This window comes from Zingiber officinale, chromosome 7B (genome assembly GCF_018446385.1).
Source record: "Zingiber officinale cultivar Zhangliang chromosome 7B, Zo_v1.1, whole genome shotgun sequence".
NCBI classification, from domain to species: Eukaryota; Viridiplantae; Streptophyta; class Magnoliopsida; order Zingiberales; family Zingiberaceae; genus Zingiber; species Zingiber officinale.
Genome location: NC_055999.1, coordinates 3,823,229 through 3,843,177, shown reverse-complemented (window position 1 = coordinate 3,843,177; position 19,949 = coordinate 3,823,229).

The following is a 19,949-nucleotide window of genomic DNA, read 5'->3' as shown; positions in this document are numbered from 1 at the left end:
CGAGGTCGCGAGGTCGGGTGCGACCTCGGTTAGGGCAAGCTTGGCCAGCAACGAGCTTGGCTGACTACGAGTTCAACCCCAGACTCAAAGGGAGGTCGCCAGTCCTGCCGTGACATCATTCCTGGCCAAGCGGTCGTGCAACCCTGGTATTTGATTGTTAACTTCGTAATGTTGTTTACTTGTTTGTGCAAGTTCTTTATTTGGGGTGTTCTTAGATTTTTTTGAGACAACCTTCGTTGCGCACCGGCTTTAGGTATACGATCATAGTTATTTTTTGATAATATTAGATTTTAATAATTTAATTAAGTTAAGTTTAAGTTTTAGCTATATACATATTTAATTTGACACGTTTATTAATGTTGTAAATTTATTTCTTTTTAAATTATAATGTATATAAATAAATCTTGGATGTGCAATAGGTTAGTAAATGGATTTATCATTAATGAATATTTTGATAGAGTTAATATTTTTTTAACTTGGTTAAGCAGTTATTTAAATTGTATGAATGGTACTGACAAGTTATGTTGTCTGTGTAATCATTGCAAATATAGAAATTAATACAACTTTCCATAATGAGAATCATCTAAGTAAAAATAGTTTTAATCCAATTTACCACAACTAGTACGGTCATAGAGAGCCTTATTTGATTGAGCCAATTAAACATTTTGTTACTTCGTCATTTGACTTTATTGTTTGAGAGGAATCATCATCTAATGACAATGAAATGTAATTAATAGTTTACAATGCAATGAATGCACTTGATCATTCGAATATAGATGAAATACCAACATTTGATGTCCAAAAACTATATGGCATGTTAAATGCTAGTGAAAGAGAAGTTTAGGAAGACATTCCTTTTGGTTATTCCCTATTATCATCTATTACAAAGCTATTGAACATCAATGTATAATATTTTTTAGAACGATGTTATGATAACATATGTCAATTAATGTCAAAATTACTCCTTACTGATATCATAGTTACAGTTAACTTATATAGTACAAAGAAATTGGCTAAGGGTTTAGGTTTGCCTGTAGAAAGAATTGATTGTTATATAAATAACTGCATCATCTTTTGAAATGAAGATAGTGAACTTATTAGGTATAGAATGTGTAATCATTCTTGTTATATGCAGCGTAGTCGCATATTAGAAAAGAAGAAGAAAAATTTAGCATGAAAAGTTATGTATTACTTCCTATTAACTATTAGACTTTAAAGCTTGTATATATATGCCGCAACAACAAGTAACATGAGGTGACATCATGAGCATATACATGAAGCCCCACGCAGTCGGTTTATGCAAGGGTATTATTGTCAATAGGTAGGTCTAGGGTCAATTTCCAGCATATGTGAATGCCCTGCTAGTTGCCTCAACCCTCCTTTCATGGGTTATTGTTGTTGGATGAAGCCCTCGTGATTTACCTCCCTTCCAGACAATGAGGGTTCACTATGGCGGAGCGACTGAGGTAACAGTTTCACTTTTTTGCTGCCAATGAGCATGTCCTTAAAATAGATATAATGTGTCATCATTTTGACAATGAGCATGTACACGAAGTAGATATATTGTATCATCCTTCTGACTCCCATGTATGAAAATATTTTGATACAAAATTTCTATCTTGCCGTTGTTGGGCTGGTTACGGTTCAATGACCCAATTAACCATGAACCGTCGGTTAACTAGTAGTTCAACTATTTTTTTAAATTTATTTATAAATGCCTTTTTTTAATAAATTAAAAAGAATTATGTTGCTAGGGGCATTGAAGCCTATCTTCTATGTAAAAGTGAAGTATCCTAGCCAACTTGATTACAACAAATTAATATTCTTATATATTAGATAATTATTTAATAACTAACTATACTTTTCTTTTAAAATATAAAGAGAAGAGTAAGAGAGTAAATAATTTTTTTTAACGGTTGAGATTAGTTAATATTTTTGTTATGACTACAATTTAGTATCTATTATTCTTGAAATTCTATAAATAAGGGGTTAATTTTATTATTTCCACATCATCTTTATCAACAATCAAAAGAAATCTAGCTAATGACTCATTAACAATGTTATTTCATAAGATAACTTCGTAAGGTAAAATGGTAAAAATGTAATAGAATTACATAAGCTTTGATTCACTTATACGTTAAAGAGGATATGCAAATAACTTAAATAAGTACAAGCTTTTATATATATATATATATATATATATAACGAATTGTGACAAACTAAGCACAACTTTTAATCGACAGTTTCAAATCATGAATCGTGACCATCTTAGATAGTTAAAGGTCGACCCCCAAGGAATCATCGAACTAGTGATTTTATACCGTCGAACCATCGATTTTGAATCATAGTTAGATCTATCTCTATGGCCTTAGTTCCTAATAATGATTTGAATTAACAAGAGACTCAAGACTTAAAGGCTACTAATAAGTAACTCATAATAATAACAAGTTCTCATGAGGTACGTCAACTTTAAACTTAATTTTTTTTATTTATCACTCAAAATACCATGTAAAATAATGTTGTTAATTTTGATATTATATGTAATTTTAATTGTATTACATTTTTTTCAGAAATAATGTAGATACAAGTCAACAGTTGAAAACTTGAATTTGAGACTGTATTCTTCAACCATAAACAAATATTCAAATTCTTATTATGGTATTTTTTTTAAAAACATATTAAACTTGTATTTATTAGTTTGTATATTTTTCTAATAAGTAAAGGGTGTATATCCATGTTATCTAATTAATATATAGCTTAATTTTAGATTTATATATGGGATTGTTTGGAAATAAAAAATATAATTATCATGTGCTTATTTTTTTTTTAAACTTATTGTATTGTACTTGCTGCAAGATGAGATAGTGAGAAGGAAGAAGTAAAAAAGTGATGAGTGTATTTATTTTTTAACAAGATGGATATCATGAAAGAATCATTTTATTATTTTTGTGATGGATGACTCTATTTGAATGTTGGTTTTTTATTGAATGTAAGTTAAATGTTGTTTTGTTGAATGTTAAATGAACTTTGTTTTGTGATGAATGTTAAATATTGTTGGATTTATAATGCATTATAGGATTTGAATCAATTTTAAAGGGGTTTATGCTAAATTTTTTACTAAAATTAGCAATGAAAAAACAATTGGCGACCGAGTATTTCTATCACTAATCAATCACTAAATGTATTTAGAGATTGATTAGCGATGAAAATTTTGATCGTTAATCATTGTATTTCTTATAATGAGTGGTGTCGTGGAGAAGTCTCTATATGTCCTCTCAATCTTGTCTCTGGAGGAGACTCACCACATCAAGCTAGACTCATGTAGTTTGACTGATCTCACAGAGATGAGAACGCTGTATAATAAGTCTGGATGCTACTCAAATGTTTTAAGTTTGTTGAAATGAGGATGGCATCCTTATGGGTGTAATCGAATCGAATTAAATCGAACTCTTGAATATTTGAGTTTGACTTATTTATAATCGAATCAGACTCGAATTTTATTTAACGAATATATTCATGACTCATGAACTTATTTAAATTTTTATCGAGTATAAACAAACTTAATAAATATAAATTATAAATTTAAATATTCATTCAAAATTAAATTATATATTTAGAGAAAATTATAATATTTTTATTAAAATTTATAATTTTATTTTAATAAAAAAATTTAATATATTTGTCTATAATTTTCATAAGTAGAATATAAAATCTATAAATTCAATAACAAAATTATTAGTTTTTTATTTAAAAATTGATTTATGAACTTACTGACGAACATATTTACGAGCTAACGAACCAAGTATTGTGAAGCTTGAGTTTGGTTTGTTTATCTTAACGAGTCTCATTAAACAAGCTCAAACGACCTTTTATCGAATCGAACTTCGAATAACTCCCGAATGACTTGATTCATTTACACCTCTAGTAACCCTTAACAAAACAGCAAAACAGATATCTATCGGCATAATTGGATCCATAACGATCCAGGCTGTCTGTTGACAGGACAAACTCTTGATAACTAGTTGGCACCCGTTGTTAAGCATACTGCATATATGACTTAGCTCAGTGGCATCTATAAAATGAAGTTAGACTCTTGATTGTTTTTTTAAAAAATATTTTTTATTAAGCCTATAAAATGGATATTTGGATTCATTGATTTTTCCACCATTTCTTGGAACAGGGACAACCTCTAGTATCAATAAATTTTCTTCGTGTATCAGCTGCCGTCTCATGGTTGAAGTATTCATATATTCTTCGTTTATCCTTGACGCTTTCCTTTTTCAACTTTTTTAAACAACACTTCAATATAATATTATTAAATATAACCAGGGAAACCAATGATTAAACAAGCGATCCTAAAATCCAGATTTGTTAAATTCAGAATTTAACAATAAAAAACGGCAAATTAAATATAGATGAAAAGGCTATATACAAAAAAAAATCCAATATTTGGACTTTAGAAAACCAAACTAAATAAAGCTCGTTAGATGGTCGACAAATCTTTCTAAGCAGCCAATCAAAACTCAATATATGGTCTAGAAAGCAGTCAAATAAAAAAAGTGCAATTTAGATTGTTAATCTTACTCAAAAGCGCAATAGATGGTCTGGAATGCAGTCGACTAAAATTCAGTTTGGAATGGTAGGTCGACACCCAATTTCAATTTAAGCATGCAGCCCGAATAACTTTGTACCATTTAAAGTTTTCCTTCAGTTCTATATCAATTATTGACCGCAAAAATGATGAAATCGTCACTTGGACGATCCTTTCAGGCAAAGCCAATTAACGTGTAATGGAGTCAAGATTCTTGAATATTTAAATTTAACTTGTTTATAATCGAGCCGAGTTTAAGATTTATTTAACGAATACATTCATAACTCATAAATTTATTCGAACTTTTATCGAACCTAAATAAGATTAATAAATATAAATTATAAATTTAAATATTTATTAAAAATTAAATTATATATTTTTGAAAAAATTATAATATTCTTATTAAAATTTATAATTTTATTCTAATAAATAAATTTAATATGTTTATCTATATTTTTCATAAGTAGAGTGCAAAATCTAAAAATTTAATATCAAAACTATTATTTTTTTCCTTTAAAAGTTGATTCATAAGTTTAACGAACATATTTACGAACTAACGAGCCGAGTATTGTGAAATTTGAATTTGATTTGTTTATCTTAACGAGCATTATTAAACGAACTCAAATGAGCTTTTATCGAATCGAGCTTCGAATAGCTCATGAGCGGCTCGATTCATTTACATCCCTAGAGTCAGTCCTGGTTGTTTAAAGGCCCGTGGTAAAATTATACATGATGTTCTAATTTTATCTTCCGAACACTACTTCTTTCAAAAAGAAATTTTTACATCATCCATCATAGAATATATACACCTATAAAAAAAATACAAAGTCAACTCAATTAAAATGTCTTCGTTGATATACTTTTAAAGATAAAATCATCAATAATAATTTCATATTCAATATTTTCCAAAATATTCTTTTCAATACGTAAAATTGCTAATCCATTTAACTTATTTTGAGTCATTGTGGTCCATAAGTAAGATTTTATTAATTTAATTTTGAAAAACTTCTTTCGGCATATGTTGTCACGGGTATTGTCAATAATATCCTATAAGTAATCATCATATTTGAAAGCATATCCATTATTTTTAAAAACTCTAATATTTGAATAGAAGACTATTTTTTATTTGTTTCATAAGCTTCCCTTGGTAACATTACTGTTGGAGCAATCTAGGTGTCCTAGGTTTTGATGTTTGGGCAAAGGTTTAAGTTAAGTTTATTGTTGTATTTGATATGCATTGTGAGTATGAAGGATACAGGTACAACAAGGAAAGTTCAAGTGTGATCTTGGTAAAGGAGAAAGTCCAAGGATGAGTCTTGGAGGTGTAAGTCCAAGCATGTAGTCTTGGCAACGTAAGTCCAAGTGTGACTTGGCAATGGATGAAGTCCCGGAGGTGAGGAGCCTCTTGGCAAAGGAAAATCCGATAATATGGACAAGGCCGAAGGAAGCTCTAGAAGGCAAGACGTGAAGGATGGGGAGACATCCGAGGGACACGAGGCTGATGGAAGAGGCTAGAAGGCCAGGTCTAGGTTGGTCGAGCGAGGACGAGTGCTAAGTGATTGTACTCAGGGCAAAATTCTGTGTTTTAGGATTTACTGTAGCAGTACTGTTGTGACACTGTAGCAGTACTGTAGCAGTCGACTGGTATATTGTAGCAGTCGACTGGTACATTGTAACGGTCAGCTTCACTTAAGGGACCAGTCGACTGGTGCATACACCAATCGACTGGTAGCGGAAAAACAGCTTAGTGTTTTCCTCTCGAGCTCTATTTAATAGAGCTCGGGGTGCTTGGGCATAGTTGACGAAATAGACTTGGTTAAAGCCTATTAGAGTCTCCCAAGCCTTCGTGTGATCGGTGTGCTTGTATTCAAGTGTTTGTGGCGAGGTTTCTCCACCGACAATGAACTTGAGATAGCGGGAGGTTTTCCGGGGAGTCATCCACCGACGGATCGAGATCGTCCACCTTACGGACAGTCGTGGAGTAGGAGCTTTATCTTCGAATCACGTTAAATCAACGTGTTAGGTTTGCTTTCTCTTGTTAGTATTTGTTTTTGTATTTCCACTGTGAACTAACATTATAGGAAGCAATCGATTTGGGTGAAACGCTATTCACCCCCTCTAGCGAACGTCAAGGTCCCAACAATTACTTGTAAAATGTGTAGTTCTAAAAATATATATTTTTCATAAATATAAGTGTCACCGTTTCTTAAACTATTTTCAAGATTCATACGAGAACTCATCAATTCATCATCATCGAATGAAACTAATTTTGTAACATCATATAAGATAGATTCAAAATATTGTAACTGTTCAAACCTACTCTTCAATTGCCTAAGAACAATATCGACCACTAAGATAAGATAATCTATTCGAAAAGATTCTTCCGACGATTGATTTTCCCTTTCAATGTTTGCAATCTCATCAAAATATCTCTTTCTACAAATTTTATGTTTGGTAGGAAATATAGTCTCAATTTTCATATCATATGCTATTTTTTTTTTTTTGCATCAACCATAGCAGGAGCAAAACCATTTTCTCTATATTTTTCAAAAAAGGAAACTAGACCAAACATTTTTTTTATAGCAACATCAAGACGCATATCCTTTGACGATAATTTTTTGCTAACTAAGTTAATCTTATACAAAATATCATGCAAAATAACAAAGCTTAATATAAATTCAAAACTTTAAAGTTCACCCGATGCTAAAGTTTCAGCATCTCTACTTAATTTGCTACCTTCACTTATTTCTGTTAATTTGAACAAAGATTTTCTGATTTAGAAAGTTTGAGATAGTATTGCTTTGACTATTTCAATATAATTTTCTCATCTTGTAGTTGCAATGATTTTAAAGTTAATCCATCAATATATTGAAGTAAAATATTTCATCTTTTTGTTGAATTAGAGAACACGGTGTACATACATTGATATGCTCTAAAAAAATAATTTTTCTTTAGCAGAAGAATTTGTCATATCACAAACAACTAAGTAAAGAGAATGTGAATCATATGACATGTAAAATGCTATATGATTAATGTCAAGCAATCTCCTTTGCACACCTTGATTTTTGCCTTTCATATTGATCCATTATCATAACCTTGTCCTCCTACATTATCAATATCAAGTTCTAAAAATTGCAAAACAACTTGAAATTCATTGAAAATACCTAAATATCTTCTATATTTATAAATTCTAAGAAGTACTCTTTTATTTTAATTAGAATGTCTAAAACATCTACACATTTTAATATAAGAGTCATTTATTCTTTGTGACTTGCATCTGGTGTATAATCAATAATTACTAAAAAAATATTTTGCCTCTTTTACTTTTTTAATTATTGCATTTTTGAATTTGGAGACTAGAATAGATATTAATTCGTTTTTAATTTTATGACTAAGATAATGATAATGAATCTTTTTATCTTGAATGAGTCTAAAATGCTCTTGCATTATTGGATCAAAATTTGCAATCATTTCAAGTAGACCCCAAAATTATCATTATCATCTTCATAAATTTTGTCATGTACATACCACGAAATGCTAAATTATGTATAGCAAGACATTTGGCAACAACAACTATTCTTAACATAATGTGTTTTCAGTGTTTTATGTCATTTTTAATTTGTTCTTACATTTCCTTATCAATTGTCATTGTTTTCCTTAATTTCATTTGTAGTTCAACAAAAGTTCTCAAATTAGTGAAGTGTTCAACACTATTTTCATGTTGTTTAAGTTTGTCACATAAATGTTTCTAGACATTAACTCCACTTGCTAAATTACTTTTGGTGTGTACTACTTTAAACAACTTGCAACAAATACAAAATACTTTATCTAACTCTTTCAAGCATACAACCATTTTCGATCACGAGTCTCACTATTTGGTAACATTTGACATAGTATGAGAAAAGTGTCTAGATTCTTTATCTAAAGAAAACTTAAGAATGTCTTATCTTTTAGGACCTCTTTCCACAAGTAAATCTCTCATTTTTGTATCAAGTTATCCCAAACTCTTGGATCAAATATGTTCAAATCATATCGAGCTGTCGAACATTGATATTCGTTTGTATGTTTATCATCACAACAATTATTAATATCTTTAGTTTTATCAATTACAGTTTCATCCAAATCATTAAAATATGTATTCTTTTCATTCTCATTCTCATCACTTTCGTTTCTCACCAATTCTTCATTTTCATCATTCTTGTTTTCAACAAAATCTTCATTTGCATTTGATTCATTAGTTTAAATATTAATTAATCTTTCTATTATGTTATGTGATTTTTTACTAAAATATTTATTTAATGAACCTCCTAAGCTTCGGGCTATCTTTTTTTTTTTTTTTTTTAACCTTTTTTGGTATTCAGAAAGTTGTTTCATGATGATAGATATTATAAATAATAAGCAATAAAGCAAAGAACATTAAAACCTTATATGAAGAATTTTTCTTCGATTCAAAATCCACTTATATAAGGTATCCTGCAAGTTTATAAAAAAATACAACAATTCAATTGTTTACATAGAAGAATATTAAGGTAAATAAATATTTAAAGTCATCTATGACAATAGGCTTAGTGGAACCTCCAAACTTCCTAGGTACAAATTAATGATGAAGATAAATTGCTGTAAAAACTTGACACAATACTCAAAGTAGAATTAAAAGAGGTGGAAAGCCTCAAATATATGAATCAGCAAACAGTTTATGCACAATGTCTTGTGAAAAGAAATACAATATGTTCAAGGTAAAAATAATAATAATTACATTGACATACATTAGTGAACTATGACAAATGATAATCTTTCTAATAGTATATCACATTACAGACTGATAAGTGATAACACAAGTTGAGGACTAAGACTACCAATTTCTTATTCAATTTAATCAGTAAAAAAATCAACCACTGATCATCTTTACAAGTATTGACAAATCTGAACATCAAGGACAACCTGTCATCCATGAATAAGAGGAATGATCCCGGATTTGGTTAATTTTGTCTTTTATTCACTTAACCATTTAGTTTCTTTTTTATTTGCAACAATTATCTACAACTATTTAAAGAACCATTGATCTCAATCAAATATATCAACAATAGGAAAAGGCGAAAAGCTCACCCTTGCTTGCACTGATAAGAAAGAATCAGCAGCGGAAGCAGAGAACCGGCAAGGCAGCAAGGAAATCCGAGAGCTTTGACCTGATTGGGTTGTAGATGGGGTTAGGAAAGAAGAGAATCGACAAGAAAGCAGTGGAGAAGCATAGATGAGTAGTGAGGGCAACAAAAGCACCGTCGGGACACTGCCGGAGAAGCAGAGATGAGTAGTGAGGGTAGAGCGGTCAAACGGGCCAACCCATGGCGTGGCGGGCCGACCATTTGGCGGGGCGGGGCGGGCCGACCCGTCAACTTGGCGGGTTGGGAAATTTCCAACCCAACCCAATCTAAGGCGGGTCTCTCACGTCCAACGACCTTCCAGGTCGGCTGTCCCAGACTCTCGCCCCAGTGTGAGTTATAAATGAGCAAGTCTTTCACGCCCAACGACCTTCCCGGTCGGCTGTCCCAGACTCTTGCCCCAGTGCGAGTTATAAGTGAGCAAGGCTCTCACGCCTAACGACCTTCCAAGTCGGATGTCCCAGACTCTCGCCCCAGTGCGAGTTATAAGTGAGCAAGGCTCTCACGCCCGACAACCTTCCAGGTCGGCTGTCCCAGACTCTCGCCCCAGTGCAAGTTATAAGTGAGCAAGGCTCTCACGCCCAACGACCTTCTAGATCAGCTGTCCCAGACTCTCGCCCCAGGGCGAGTTATAAGTGAGCAAGACTCTCACGCCCAACGACCTTCCAGGTCGGCTGTCCCAGACTCTCGCCCCAGTGCGAGTTATAAGTGAGCAAGGCTCTCACGTCCAACGACCTTCCAGGTCGGCTGTCCCAGACTTTCGCCCCAGTGTGAGTTATAAGTGAGCAAGGCTCTCACGCCCAACGACCTTCCCGGTCGGCTGCCCCAGACTCTCGCCCCAGTGTGAGTTATAAGTGAGCAAGACTCTCACGCCCAACGCGAGTTATAAGTGAGCAAGACTCTCACGCCCAACGACCTTCCCGGTCGGCTGTCCCAGACTCTCGCCCCAGCGCGAGTTATAAGTGAGCAAGGCTCTCATGCCCAACAACCTTCCCAGTCGGTGTCCCAGACTCTCGCCCCAGTGCGAGTTATAAGTGAGCAGGGCTCTCACGACCAACGGCCTTCTCGGTCGGACAATGATTTTCTTTGTCAATAGGTCTTATCTTCGCTGACACACCATGCCGCAAGATAAGTTATCACGTCCGGCTGGTCAATAAGCAGTATTCAAAGGTTCTGGTTAAATAGGGAATCTCGCAGGCATATCTCAAACGGCTCATTGACTTTGGTCAAAAGTTCATAGGGTATGAGGTAACATTGGGTAAGCAAGCTACTTTTATTACTGTTATTTTTGTTAGAAATATTAGACAGACACAGGTGTTCTATAAAAACATGATGATACCCGAAACAAAGTGTGAAGCTACAATAAGAGGGGAATGCAAAAAACAACTTTTATTCCGTTAAAATCAAAGGTACATTCTTTAAGGATTTACATGGCTACCAGAGCCAGACGCTTGATCTTGCTTAGTCAGATGAGCTCGGACCTTAATTAGATCTTCTGTAATAAGGTCGATGGTGCGCTTCAGTTGCCTAATGGTTTCATCTTTGATCCGTCTTTCTTCTTTCAAAAGAGTCACTTCATCTTCATGCTTCCTCTTCAAATAAACAATATACTGCCCCTGACTCTGAAAGTCTGATTGAGCTTTATGTTTAAGAGCGATTTCGGCTCGGGTTCTGGATTTGGTGGCCAGCCAGAGGCTCTCCATCTCATGAGTAAGGGAAGCTTGAAGATCTCTGCTCGCGGTCATTTCCTATAGGATGCCTTCCTTTTGAGCCAACAACTCTGTCAGAGTGGCAATTTGCTGGAGCGAGGCTTCTTCTTTTTGAGCTGATAACTCCAACAGATGGGAAGTCTATCGAAGCAAGGAAGCAAGTTCGCTAGGTTCTGTGGTAGGTTCCATGGAAACAAGGTACTGTATTAACAAGAAGATAGCTGGAAGCATTGGACGTTCGGATCTTTTATAAGGAAGGAGAAGGTGAAGGGATTTCCTCGGAACTTGAGGCGGTACTCGGAAAACAGCATAACATTTATAGAAAGGAAGTGCGCCCAGAAGTTGAGGAGTCCTCATAAGTTTAGAAGGAGATTGTTCATCTCCCAAGATAGAGAGATATTTTGCAGAATACGGATGAAAGACAGGTCAGCAAAGGAAGAGGGAACCAGGTCAGTTAACACAAGGAGTAGGGTCTAGTCAGTCGGACTAGAGCCTCCTTCGACTAGACTTGATGGGGATGCTTGTGATACGGTGCATGTTTGTGGGGTTGATAAGATGAGGTGGTTATGAGTCAAGGCCACAAGAGGGTCAGAAGTCAAGTTGACCTGGAGGTCAAGAAGGTCAGAAGTCAAGCCTCCGTGGCCGGTCAGAAATCCAGATGACATGGAGGTCAAGAAGGTCAGAAGCCAAGCCTCCGTGGTCGGTCAGAAATCCAGATGACGTGGAGGTCAAGAAGGTCAGAAGTCAAGCCTCCGTGGCCTGTCAGAAATCAAGATGACGTGGAGGTCAATGAGGTCAAAAGTCGAGCTTGCATGGACAAGGTCGAAGTCTCAGCAGAGGGGGCGATCAAAAGATGGAATTATATGCCGAACAAGGACTAGCCTTGATAGCGGTCAAGGATCCGACCCACGGGCCAGGTCGGGAAGTATTAGTAATGGATAACAGCAAATATCAGCAGGTCTAGACACAGACCTGGCGTGCAGGTGGGGACATCCCAGCCAAGGATAATAGGCATATAAGCATGTCTGAACACGAACCTTGTGTGCGGGTCAGGACATCCAAGCCAAGGATAATAGGTGTACACGCAGGCCTGGACACAGACCTAGCGTGCAGGTCGGGACATCCCAGCCAAGGATAATAGGCATATAGGCAGGTCTGAACACGAACCTTGCATGCAAGTCGGGACATCCAAGTCAAGGATAACAGGTGTACACACAGGCCTGGACACAGACCTAGCGTGCAGGTCGGAATATCCCAACCAAGGATAATAGGTATACAAGCAGGTCTGGACGTAGACCTAGCGTGCAGGTCGGGACGCACAAGCCATGGAGAATAACAAATAGAAGCAAGTCTGGACACAGACCTGGTGAGCAGGTCGGAACGTACAAGCCGAGGATTACGGGTATACAAGCAGGTCTGGACATAGACCTAGCTTGTAGGTCAGGACGCACAAGCCATGGAGAATAACAGATAGAAGCAGGTCAGGATACAGACCTGGCGAACAAGTCAGAACGTACAAGCCAAGGATAACAGGTATACAGGCAGGTCTGGATACAGACCTAGCGTGCATGTCAGGAAGTGCTAGCCAGGGATAACAACAGATAGAAGCAGGTCGGGGTGCAAATCTCGAGCTACAGACTTGTCGTCCAGATCTTACAAGACGAAGAAGCCAAGGAATCGTAACCGCTTGTCAGAGAATAATCAACATGTCAGGGAATATTCTCACAGTCAGGGCTCATTACCCCTTTTGATTCCATCGCCAGCCTATGAAAAGGTGACACCTGTCATCCACCGCCAGACAAAGCCTGAGAGCCGACATTCCCTGACACCCGTCAGACCCAGAAACTTCCGTTGCAGTATAAAAAGGGAGGCTTTGTCCCTTGCGTAGGTACGCTCACTCGTCATTTCTCACTAGTCTTTACTTTTCGTCCTTTCTATGTGATTTCTGGGGAAAAAGTACCTGACTTGAGCGTCGGAGTGCTTGACCCGGGGACTTTTTCCCTGGTTTCTGGTCTCTAACGACTGGTGGACTCGTCTGAGTGTGTGCAGAACAACAACGTCATCGTCCTGGTCATCTCTCGCCGTCGGTCGCCCCTGTGAACCTTTCCAAGGGGGTACCCGGTAGATTCAACTCTTCAGCGACTCTCCGTCAACTTCCAGTACAACAAGGGCCGCTTCCATCTGACTCATCTTCCGGACGAGATCACATATATTTTACATATAAATGAACACAAACGAGTAGTTATGTGGGATAAAAAGTATTATTTTATTTCAAAATTATAAAAAGAAAGCTAATAAATTGGCATAAAAACTTAGCTTACATGTGTTTCTCAACCCGCGGCCAACCCAAGCCCATCGCGGGCCGACCCGCGCGGGTCGCGGGCCGACCCGCGCGAGTCGCGGGCCTAGGCGGGTCGGCCCCGTGGCAGGCTTGGGTTGATAAAATTCCAACCCAACTCGCTTAAATTGTTTGGCGGGGCGGGCCAATCCGACAGGTCCAACCCAAATTGACGACTCTAAGTGAGGGCAACAAAAGCACCGTGTGGACACTGCCGATTTGTTGAAGCCTGATGAGAATGAGAAGCTAAAGGGTTTCTCTTGAGTCTTCACCAAACAAAATACTAGACTTAGTTATTTTTGGATATACATATATATATTAAAAATATTAGGCCCTTGATATTTTTTGGGCCCGGGTAGCACAATATATATATATATATATATATATAGAATTTTGATATCTTGCACTCTTATATAGATGACTGTGAGTGACAGCCTATGTGACCATCTGACGCAATTTTTATCTAAATTTTTTAATCTCTCTCAACTACATGTAATAATTTTCTTCTCCCTCCAGCATGCTAAATGGTGCTAGTTTCTAATTTTCTTTTCTCTCCTACATGCAAAGTAGTGTTGGTTTGTAGAAACCAGCACCAACGTTGGAGTTGATATTAAGATTAGCTGCAATGTGTTGGTCTTTAAAGGCCAATGTTGATTTACGCAAATCAACACCAACATGAGTAAATCAGCACCAACTGTTGGTGCTAGTTTGCGCAAAGCAGTACCAACGTAGTGCTAGTTTGCACAAAGCAGTACCAACGTGGTGCTAGTTTGCGTAAAGCAGCACCAACGTGGTGCTAGTTTGCACAAAGCAACACCAACGTGGTGCTAGTTTGCACAAAGCAACACCAATATGATGCTAGTTTGCGCAAAGCAGCACCAACGTGGTGTTGTTTGTGCAAAGCATCACCAACTTGGTGATGGTTTGTGCAGAGAAACACCAATGTGGTGCTGGTTTGCGTAGAGAAACACCAATGTGGTACTGGTTTGCAAAAAGAAGCACCAACGTGGTGTTGATTTGCACAAACGACATATGTAAACATGATGCTGATTTACATATGTTAGTGTTGATTTGCACAAACCAGTACCAATATGGTACTGATTTGAACAGACTGTCACTATCACGTTGGTGCTAGTCTTTAAAGACCAACGCATTGCAGCTGATTTTAAAGATCAGCTCCAATGTTCACTTTGCATGCAAGAGAGAGAAGGGAATTAGAAACAAATATCACTTTATATATAGGAGAGAGAGGAGAATTATTACATGCAGATGAGAGAGAGATTAAAAAATTTGAATCAAAGCTGTGTTAGGTGCCCATGCAAGTTGTCGTCCACGATCGCCCATATAAGGGTGTGCAGGATATCAACATTATGTTGAGCTGTCGGTTAAAATCAAGGTGGATCACACATGACCCAAAAGAAATTGGACTCAACCCAGATGAAACTCGAGTATGATCGAACCAACTTAGTGCATGCATCCCAAGGAATGGATTCTTCCTATAGATCAAGGCATCCTCCCTGTCTCGACCTCAGATCGTGACATCCTCCCATGGCTCACAAGCTTATATGAGGATAATAAAGAAGAATGAACCCTAATTTGAGGGCCGAAGTAACTTGCCAAGATTAACCTTCTATCGGAGTCCTTTATATATATGATAATTTATTAAAAATTCTTCAAACTCATGTTTTCATATGAAAATCACATATCCCAACCAACTAGACTAATTTAGCTAATTAATAGTTTTTTTTACTATATTGTTATTCTTAATAAAGGGAAGAATTGAGTGAGTAAATAATTTACTTTGTAACAATTTATCTATATTAGTGCTATTTAAAAAATAAAGATAATAATTAAAAGTAATTTTGGTTGTTGGGGAAAGGTGATTTTTTTTTGCCGTTAAAATTATTTGATATTTTTTATTAATAACTACAATTTAGTATAAATTATTCTCCAAACTCTATAAAGAGGAATTTATTTTATCATTTCCAAATCATCTTACTCTAGACATAAGTAACTTTATAATTTTAAAATTTTTAATATAATATTCTTGAATCATGATGAATAATGCATGAACTATGAATTCATAATTCCGAATTGTGAACCGTAACTCTCTTAAATGTTGAGGTTAAAGGTCGATCTTCAAGAACTGTCAAATCAACGATTTTGAACGTCGAATCGTCGATTTTAAACTAGGGTCAGATCTACTCATCACAGCCCGTCTCAAAGTTATGTAAAAAAAAGGTAAATATCCCTTATCTTTTTATAGTAAGTCAGTTGTCCTTAGCCAACTGAAATTAAGTATTTATATTTGTTAATGATGCCATATATATGATCTAATTGTAAAATCATCCGGATTAATTCAAAATTGTTAGCAATTTTTTTTTCATCACACAATTCTTAATTTTATATTTATTTAAAAGTCTAATGTCAGCAGATTATGTTACCCCCAAACGTGCAATTCAGTTTCTGCACGGCCATAAATTTCCCTCTCCTCGAGTGGTTGATAAAAAATCCAGCACTGAACGTCAGTGCCGGTAACGAAGGGTAGAAGTCTATAAAATTAAAAAACTTCGAATCATTATGGAGGTGAGATTTAGAGTTTGTAATTCAAGAATAGCTTAAATCTTTTTTTTCTCTTTTGAAGAATGAACTTATAATTAATGATAAAGTATTATTATATTGTGATTTATGATTTATAATATAAGAAATATATGATTTGTAATGTAGGCTCATAAAAAGTTGTAAAGAGAGTTTTATTATAAAAAGAATAATAATTTTATTTTTATTTTTAGGCGGTATTGTATGACACATTAGGGGTTAAAAAAAATCTCATTTAGAGGTTTAAACCTTAAGGGTCTGATAATTTCTTGGTTCATCAAAACAAAATTAGAAATGTAAACTTACAAACAATCGATTCCTATTTACGAGATAATTACTTTAGGATTAGTTTCAAACAAAATATCAAAGTATCAATTCAAATAGCAGTAATTCGGTTAATTTGCCGCGTTTCAATTACTCGCGTTCACACGGCACGGAGCCATCCCATGCACCGTTGCCACACGTGTTGTCGTCTTTTTCCATGTCGTCTTGATTGGGCCTCTGCCATAGCCGGACGTAATCGATATCAATATGCAGAGCGGCGTCGAAGCGGACGACAAGAAGGCGGACGGCCAAAGCCGGCTCCAGAGGCTAGCGCCGGCGTTGCTGCAAATCAATACCGACGAGATGAAGGCGAACGTCGCGTGGGAGGAGGACGCAGTTACGTTCCAATTCCATTTCTGTCGCCGCTTGTTCTTTCCCATTGACGCTGATGTGGGACGACGACGACACTGTGCAGGACGAAGCAAAAGAGAGTGAAGTGAATATGGAGACGACGTCGCCGCCGAAGGGATGGCGTCACCTGGCTCTCCCTGTGCCGGTGGTGGAGCCGGCGTCTCTGCTGCCGTTTTTCGAGTTCCAGTGCTCCTTGGCGCAGTAGAAAATCACGCCAACAATAAATGTTATTAGGTTCGTTAATTTGTTCGGATTTGATCAATATTCTTTGTTTTAGATGTGCTTTTGGCCTCTCTTGTTTGATACATGTGAATGATGAAGAGGTAAAAGAGGAAAGTAGCTCTCTATTCTTAATGAGATTTTAATTTCAGATTGAAAGTTTGAAGTCATATTAGTTGATTATATTGATTTACATATATTGATTGTGTAAATAAATATATGAGAAAAGATTTTTTCTCATGCACGGATGCACAGGGGTGCAAATTCGAGATTCAGATTGCACTGAATTATGTTGACTGGTGTGTGAGCATGACTTGCATGCGCCGAATGTTAGACCGGAGAGAATAAAATTTGTTCAAGTGGAACAATCAACATTTTACCATTTAAATTCATTTTGCTGTTCAAGAAGATAACAGAAGCGTTAACAATTATTTTCGTAACCTCTTGGATAGCCAACTATAATTAATCCTTGAATATTGAATGATCATAACTTGCTATTCAATTCTAAGAATCTTAGAATGATGCCCTTATATAAAAGGAGATCATGATTTTGAGCAAGATACATAGAAAAGAAGCAATAGCTCTTCACCTCCATTTCCCCTCATCCTCTGCCGTGCAACTCTTGCACAGCGGAGTGCCCGTGATAGCAGTCGAGTATCACTTAGTTTGTCGTGACAACCAGTGCTGGGTGGTAATCAAGGCTAACCGTTATATCTTGGGAAATAGACAACCCAAGTAAACCTCGAAGCACAGCCGGAGGTGGGGCGAATCTGTTTCAAGGAAATTAACTACGACCATTGTAGGCCTCGATCCAATCGCCCGCTTGCCATCTCTACCCGGCTGGCCGCTTGCTCACTCGGTCACTCGCTCGGTCACCCATTCGCTCATTCGCTCAATCTCTTCACTCGCTCGGCCTCTTCGTCCGCTAGGCTGCACGCCCGTCCAACTGTTTGCTCGTTCGGTGGCTCTACTGCTCTGCCCGACTGGTCACTTGCATGCTTCACTCGTCCGACCACATGCTCGCCCGGCTGCTCAAATTTTTGCCCTACCAGCCAAATACTCGCTCGGTCGCCCGCTCACTCGGCCGCTCACTTGCTCGGTCATTCGGTCGCTCGGTAACTAGCCTGCACATTCGCTCGGCCTCTTCATCCGCCCAGCTGCACACTAGTCCGGCAGTTCGCTCGTTTGGTTGCTCTATTGCTCTACCCGACTGGCCACTTGCCTACTTCACTCAGTCCGACCGCTCACTTGCCTGGCTGCTCGATTTTCTGCCCTACCGGCCGAATACTAGCTCGGCCGCTCAGTCGCCCGGCCGCTCGATTTTCTACCCGGTCGGTCGAATACTCGCTCGATCGCTCACTTGCTCGGTCCTTCACTTTCTCGACAACTCGGTCTCACATTCGCTTGGCCTCTTGGACTTCCCAACTTCTCAGCCCGCTAGGCTGCACCACCCGGTCGATTGCTCTACTTTACCCTATCAGCCACTCTGCTCGCTTGGTTGATCTACCACTCGATCGGCTCTGCTTGATCTGCTATAGAATCAGGTCAGCTATACTGTCCACTCGATCGATCTGTCCACTCGGCTTCTCTACTTGCTCGATCAGTCTACATTTAGTACTTGATAGAAACCAATCTCTGTTAACCGTCTGAGATTATCAACTCAGGTCATTTTAAAATATAAGTTAAATTTAATTATATATATATAAATTGGACTAATTTCATAAAATCTCTGGTAGATTATTTGTCGGAAAAATTTACATGCAGTCTCCATTGGCAAACACAATTTTGCATGCAGCCCCCATTAGAACAAATCTTTGTTTCCACTCTCTAGTTAAATATACTTATCTAATTGCCCCTGATATTTTAGTATAAAATGTCTAAAAATGAGTATAATTCCTCTTAAATTCAGTACATTAAACTAGAATCTAGTATATTTTCTATCAAATTGAGCGCGATTCTTTTTCCACCTCAATTGGATGGAAAATATATTAGATTTTCTTTAAATGGTACTCAATTGGATGGAAAATATATTAAATTTTCTTTAAATGGTGCTGAATTTAGGAGGAATTATATTAAGTAGGAAAAAAGTCGTACTCAATTTAATAAAAAATATACTCAATTCTAGTTTAAAGTGCTGAATTTAATAGGAATTATATTCATTTTTAGACTATTTATACCTAAAAAAATATGAAGGGCAATTTTAATAAAAAATATACTCAATTCTAGTTTAAAGTGCTGAATTTAATAGGAATTATACTCATTTTTAGACTATTTATACCTAAAAAATATGAAGGGTAATTTTAATAATAAATATACTCAATTCTAGCTTAAAGTGCTGAATTTAATAGGAATTATACTCATTTTAGACTATTTATACCTAAAAAATATGAAGGCCAATTTTAATAAAAAATATACTCGATTCTATTATAAAGTGCCGACTTTAAGAGGTATTTTACTCATTTTAGTATATTTTCTATCAAATTGAGCACGATTCTTTTTTCATCTCAATTGGATGAAAAATATACTAGTTTTTTTTAAATGATACTCAATTTGATAGAAAATATACTATTTTTTTTAAAATAGTATTGAATTTAAGAGGAATTATATTAAAACAGGAAAAAAAAATCATGCTCAATTTAATAGAAAATATACTCGATTCT